This window comes from Macadamia integrifolia, chromosome 1, assembly GCF_013358625.1.
Source record: "Macadamia integrifolia cultivar HAES 741 chromosome 1, SCU_Mint_v3, whole genome shotgun sequence".
NCBI classification, from domain to species: Eukaryota; Viridiplantae; Streptophyta; class Magnoliopsida; order Proteales; family Proteaceae; genus Macadamia; species Macadamia integrifolia.
Genome location: NC_056557.1, coordinates 19,954,011 through 19,961,121, shown reverse-complemented (window position 1 = coordinate 19,961,121; position 7,111 = coordinate 19,954,011). Strand labels below are relative to the sequence as shown.

At 37.2% G+C, this 7,111-nt stretch overlaps 1 protein-coding gene across 2 annotated transcripts in view; it reads left to right on the top strand.

The window, feature by feature from the left end:
* The first annotated feature begins 298 nt into the window (after positions 1–298).
* The window catches only part of LOC122093700, a 10,170-nt gene continuing 3,357 nt past the window's right edge, over positions 299–7,111 (top strand). Inside the window, exons 1-2 of one of the 2 annotated variants that reach the window (XM_042664232.1) lie at positions 299–652; positions 780–837. The gene's annotated coding sequence lies outside the window, so the exon portion shown is untranslated. The remainder of the gene's footprint in view (positions 653–779; positions 838–7,111) is intronic. The other variant, XM_042664153.1, reaches the window with a different exon arrangement.

The window sequence follows — 7,111 nt, the reverse complement described above, 5'->3', positions numbered from 1 at the left end:
GCGGCTCAATCCAATAAGAAGAAATGGATGGAAAGAATATCTACTCACCAAGGGTTAAGAGAAACTTGGTACATTAGAAAATGGACGGAGTTTCCTTGAGTCAATTCACGGTGGCCTTTTGGCATCATCTAAGATGGGTGAGAGAGGTGGAGTGTGATGGAGGATCACATCTAAACCGTTTCATCATTCAACTAACAATGAGGGAAAACTTTCTCTTTGAAAAATTACATTAGGAATCCAATGTTTTCATTAAATATTCATCCCCCCGCCATCAGAGAACAGTGTAAAGGTTTAAAGTTCCTTCTTACCCTCTATCGTTTTGATTCACCATTTCATCTAAAAGGCCATGACTCCTAGCAAAAGATTCCAATCCTACAGTTTTTATGGTCTTAGGGGCCTACCCTCGCTAAATTTTCCAACCCTAGCGTAGTTGCAGTTGGTGGTAATCCTGCCAGATCCCGGATAAAGAGGATGCAAATTCCATCCTCCCGTTAGTATTAACATCACTTCCTCTTATAACGTTAAACGTCTCAAAAAGCCAGAAAGGTCTTGGATAATCCAAGCATTTCAGGTGACTTGGGTGAAACATAACCAATGCGAGGTGAACCGGAGGAGTAATTTGTCCTTAATCCTTGCACGAAAGAGGAAGAAGGTAAGTTCCCATCGAAATTTTGGAACTGTTAATTTCTTGTAGTCGACATCCATACAGTTTTCTCTATTGTTTGATTGCTTCCGTTGATCATTCTGTCCCACTCTCAACAACTTCTTTCTGTTCGTAGAAATGCCGTAAAGAGAGTCTGGTCGTTTGCTCAAAGATTCTGTTGAACTTTGAAACGGGTAAGTAATTGAAAATCAGGTTTGAAAGTTTCCTGGGCATTTACTGGAAATATGGCATGGATTTTCTGTTTCCAGCAAACTGTTCTAATGTGCACACCAGAGAAAAAAAAAAACCCCATTCTATATGTTCGTCTGTTTATATGTTATTCTTTCCTATTAACACAGACTACAGCAACTCGCACAGTGACTGAACTTTGATTTCTGAAACATACTCATAATGTTTAAGCAGAAAATGCAGTCCAAACCGAGCATGTTAGGAAGTGGGTCCAAATACTCCAATGGATTAAGAAATGCTTTATTTTAGGCTTCCCTCTTAGCTTTATGCATTTCCTCATCTCTGAATACCACCGCTAAAGCATACATGATGTCTAAGTGACAAAACAACCCAAACAGCAAACTGGCTACTTATAGCAATCTTTGTTGGGTTCCAATGGGAAGGAGGATCTGGAGAACACTCCCAGCTACCATCAACTAGGTCCTTTTGGAGGAAAAGCAACAATATAGCTTCTTAGAATCACGCCGAACCAGCTTCAGGGGCTTAAATGAAGATGAGGGAGATATCATTTTGTAAGCTTTATAATTCCACAAGGCAAAAGGGCTTTCTCATGGCCCACATACGAAGCCCTTCATATATGACCCAGCTTCTTTTTTGGCCATGTGGAAGGATGATATGTCAATTTCAACCATTGGATAGATAGGTTTAGATGGAGATGTGTTTTAATACCCTGAATCTTACGAATGTGAGATTATTTGTTCTAAGATAAAATGGTGGAGCTTAGAAGGAGAAAACTTGAAAACATTTACTGGTAAATTAGTAAAATAGGGCAGGTGGGATTTTGATGGAGACATTAATATGATGTGGAACAAGATGGCTACTCATATTAAGTATGTTGCTAAAGAGGTTCTAGGTGAATCTAAATTGAAACGACATTCTAGGGAAACTTAGCGGTGGAATGATGAAGTTCAAGCAGCCATTAATGCCTAGAAATCTAGTTTTAAAACTTGGCAAAGGACTAATGATGAAGAGAATTCAAAATTTTAAAAATTTGTTAGAACTGAAGCTAAGAAGATAGTAGGAAAAACAAGGAGTAAGAAATATGAGGATCTCTATAACAATTTAAGTACAACCATAAGGGGGAAAGGATATCTATAAACTAGTTAAGATGAGGGAAAGGAAGTATACGATTTCTATAACTTACTAAATGAAAACAATGCAATTAGTAGTAGTTTAGAAGGTTGTCATAACCGTCAAGAAACCACAAGTCTTAGATATATTCAAAAACTTAGGGTGTTTGAAGTAAATGAAATTTTAAAGAAGATGAAAATAGGTAAGGCATAGGTTTAGATGGTATTCCAATAGAGGTATGGAATAACTTGGCTAACTAAGTTGTTTAATAAGAATATGAACACAAGAAAAAATGCCAAATGAATGGAGGAAAATAAGTTTTGAGTTATACTATTAAATTATGGTAAAGAGTAATTGAAACCTGCTTGAGACTTGAAACCAATATTTCGGATAACCAATTTTATTTTATGCCAAGAAGATCAATTGCAAAGTTATTTATTTGGTTATGAGACTGATGGAAATATTAGAGAATATAAGAAAGGTGGATCTGTATAAGATCTTTATTGATTTAGAAAAAGCTTATGATAGAGTCCCTAGAGAGTTAATTTGGCAAGTATTAGAGAAGAAAAGTAATGTAAGGCTGTAAAGCTAGGTGACAACTACCCTAACCCCAGATAGGATCTCAGATAACGCCCACAATAGGTACTGATTTCAGACTTATAACAGAATAAATAGACTAACTCAGCATCTGGAGAAAAAAAATAAAAGTAACAGTTCTTTAAACCCTCCACGATATCCTACACATGTTGGAAATAACCCCAGCTAATTAATACAAAAGGTAGCAAACCAATCAGGCCAGAATAGATCTATCGCAGGCAGCAATAAGGCCTTAGCAATAACAACAAACTAAGCTTTATCCCAACTTAATGGGGTAGGTTAAGGCCTTAAACCCCAGAAATTTGAATATTGACAGAACACCAGCAACAGCCAATTGAATGGGCCTCAAACCCCCGTTGAGTTTAGGTCCTAATAGGGTGAAACAAACCTCAAAATCGCAGAGCAAACTAATGGACTGATATCAATATACCAAAGCTCTTGATTTAGGTCAAGAGTGGGAGAATTCAAGGTCACACGAACCAGACTTCAGATGAGGCCAATTTATTGATTGAGTGGGAGTCCCTGAGGGTTGTTTGATCCTCCTAATATCAGCAACAACAGCCTCTTGATTGCAGAGATCAACCAATATCATGGTTTGAGAGAAAACCCCCAAATCTGGAAACAGCAGGTGAGGGAAACCTCCTGGAAAGATCAACAGAAACTTGTGGTCAATTGGGGCATCAATAGTGATGATCAGCCGCCTTCAATGGTGGACTGATTGGGATCTCTCATTGCTAGAAGTCAAAACTCGGAATGGGGAGAGAAGGGTATTGACTGGTGTAGAAAGGGGAAGGAGATAATGGCTATCTTAGCCAATCTCACCCCACAGCCTCTTACAGGACAATATTGCATTGCACAAAGCAAGGTTTCTTCTTCATTAAATCGTGGGGAGGACCCAATAGGTGCATTACAGTTTATAGTGCTAATTTCTTAAATTAAAGAGGAAAGACTGCAAGGATAAACTCTGAGACTTATTCCCCAAGCAATCTAAAATCCAACTCGTTTTCAACTAAGTACAGTAAAATAGAAACAAAGACTAACAAACAAAAGGAAATGATTCAGCTTGTTTTGACCAAGCCTTGACCAAGGATTAGCTTGCTGCCCAAGCTAACCAAAATGAACCCCCACAATCTGATTTTGGGAGAACCAGAAACTCCCAGCCGATTGGCTGGCCCAGACCAAGGATGATTGGCTCAAAAGCCCCAAAGTCTAGCCACTTTAGGTGGCTTGCAGAGCAGGTCTTTTAGGGTTCCTTCAGCCGAATTTCAGCCCTAGGAATTAATCTGCATCAACATGTGTTTCGAGTGAATATGTGGACATGGTTAAATATATGTATAATGGTGTGGTGACTAGTCTAATAAGAGCTGTGGGGTAGTGAATTCCCAACGACAATTGGATTATGCCAAGAATCAACTTTAAGTTCATATTTTTTTTTCCGCTCATTATAGACAAGTTGACTAGAGACATTCAAGATTTGATCTTTATTTATTTTTGATATTGTTTTCGTCAAGGAACTAAATCTCGGGTTTGGGACAGTTTTCGGCCTGGGCTGAACGCCTGAACCAGGTATTTTTTCTAGGCTATTGCTAGAAATTTGGGCCGAAACCATGTATTTTTCCGAAATTTTCTAAACTTCCGACAAACCAGGTTTCATCTTGGGGTCCACTAAAACTTCTGAAATTTTGGCCAAGATGTGAGAGATTTAGTTCCATGGTTTTGGTGGTGAAACAAAAGCACGGATGAGGCAAGTTGAAATTAATGATATCAACCTTGGAATCAAAAGGTATTAAGATAAGTAAAATAAAAACAAAGTATATAATGTGTAATTTTAGTAACAATAGGACTCAAGTGAGGTGGTGAGAATTGATGATGGAAAGTTAACGCAAAGTGAAAATTTTAGGTACCTACTACCTAGTTTCAATCATAAATAAAGGAGAAATAGAGGATGATACCTAGTTTCAATCATAAATAAAGGAGAAATAGAGGATGATGTTGTACAAAGAATTAAAATATAATGGATGGAGTGGAGGGGTGCATTTGAAGTGTTGTGTGATCAGCATTACAGCATATTCCTTTAGAACCCAAGGGAAAATTTTATAAGATAATTATATGACCAGCAATGATATATGGAGTTAAACGTTGGGCAGTGAAGAAACAACACATTAATAAATTTATTATAGCTGAAATGAGGATGTTGAGATGGATAAATGGTAAATCTAGAAAGGATAAAATGAGAAATGAACAAATTAAAGCTAATTTAGGAATACCTCTGATAGAGGGGTGATTTGTTTAGATTGAATGAGCTAAAAGAGCCATGGGTAGGCCTGAAATGACTCTAGTTGAAGTGGTGAGTAATTATATGCATAGCTTAGGATTAGTATCAAGTATGGCTTTAAATAGAGCTGATTGGGGGAAAAGGATTCATGTAATGAATCCCATTTAGTTGGGATGAGGCTGAGTTGAATAGGATAGGTAGGTTTGAATAGGTAAGTGTCAAATTTTCAGAGCCTAATTCAATCATTTACCCACTCATATATTGGCATGTACTGATTTGGTATTCCATGCACACCTTCTTGGTAGTTCCTGATTTTTAAATTATTGTTTTTGCCATTCTTTTGATTCTATTTGGGCTGATATCTTAGACCTAGGATTGAGTTGATCCTACCTTTCCCACATTGGGGGTGGGTGGTGGGAAAACTGGTATGTTTCCCCAAGGTTTGAAGTATCGGTCCGTATCATATTGTATTGGCCGACCGATACTGATATGATATGGACCGATATCATACACTATTTTTAAAAATGAAGTGTATCCTAACGTATCGATACGATACACACTGATATGTGCCAATACTTAAGATATGTATCTACAAACCCTATTTCACTTTCGAAACAAAGTATGTTCTTCTTGTTGGTGGTACTTAAGTTTCAAAATTTGAAGCACAATTGCACAATTGATCTCTCTTTCATTTCTTGGACTTGGGATTTTGAATCATTTATAAATTACGATTCAAAATCTACAATCAAACTGATATTTAGAGGATTGAAGCATAAAAAATCATCCATTGAACCTAAACAGAGCATAAAATCGGTAAGTGGAAAAAAATTGAATTTTTTTCTCAAATCTTTGATTTACTTTTGGTTTTTGCTATGTTTGAGTAGATTTAGGCAAAACAAACAAAACATTGCATAAACATCTTCATAGATTTTAAAATTTCTCAGAAAGTTGACAATAGACTATTACTACATATAAGAAACCTCATTCTATATAACAATTTCAAATGAATTCACTTGTCTCTCACTACGGTGTCTCCATTTTAGTATTTATGCATGATACGTATTATATATTGCTTATTTATACTGATTTTTTATGTAAAAGTGTATTTCCGTGTGTTTCTTGTCCATTTTTGTGCGGATCTTTAGTGAATCTTGTGTATCTCCTATATGATATGATATGATATGCTCCAATACGTTTCTTAAAATTACCCAATGGATATGGCAACCGATACTGATACTTTAATCCTTGTGTTTACCATTCAAAAAAAATTTATGCCCCATCCAGCCTGCCACATGGCAGATACTTGGGCTGTAAGGAAAGGCCTTCCTCGGCAGGCCATGTTAGAAACAACTGCCCCTAAAGAGTTTTGAGGACAAAATGATCAATGGCTTACTGCATACAGTTTAACTGGATTCTCTTTTATGTATGTGGGGGATGTATATGTTTTGACTTGGGGACTTTATCCAGGACTTGTAATACAGTTTCCTCTTTTTTGCTCCATTTTCTATCCCCTAGGAGAGACCCTTGTTTTGCTGCATGGCATACTGTGTGGGGGCTGAAAGTGAAACCTTGGATGGGTAAAAGGGGGCAACATGTTCACATTTTTTTGGTGCCAGCTAAGTTGCCTAGTGGCAGATAAATTCAAGGAGACCTGCATGATGGGTTTTATGTTACATGGAGGGCTTAGCAAATCTGGACTGGCCACATTATGTGGGACCCCTTGGATAAGCCGTGGGTATAGTTCCCTTGTTAACACCAGTAATATGGCCAATGCTGTATTACATTTTGCTCTACTATTAAAAGTCCTATTAATATTTTTTTCTTTTGTTGAATATACGGTCTTGAGAGATTGCTGTGGCTCATTTTGCCACTTGGCATCAGGCAATGGACATGAAACTTGTCACATGGAGAGGTAGAGATCTGATGAACAAGGAATGCTTCCTTGGCTGCAACTTTTGCATGTTTAGCAGCAAAGTACTCTGTATTTATATGAACAGAATAAGTTTTATAAGGTTCAGCATAGATACAAAGCACCTGAAATCCAAAAACTGCGAGGAAATTACACCAGAAAATAATGATTATTACTATATTAATCTCTTGTGGCCCATCACTCTTTTTTTTTCTCATTGTTTTCGTGGGCGGGTATGTTTAAATTTTTCCTATCAGTAATCTTAGAAAGGAGAATGTATCAGAAATGCTGTGCGTTCAACCTTATTTGAATAGTAGTGTCCAAAATGATGAAACAGTTCTGGTAACTTGACATCTCTTCCCCCCCC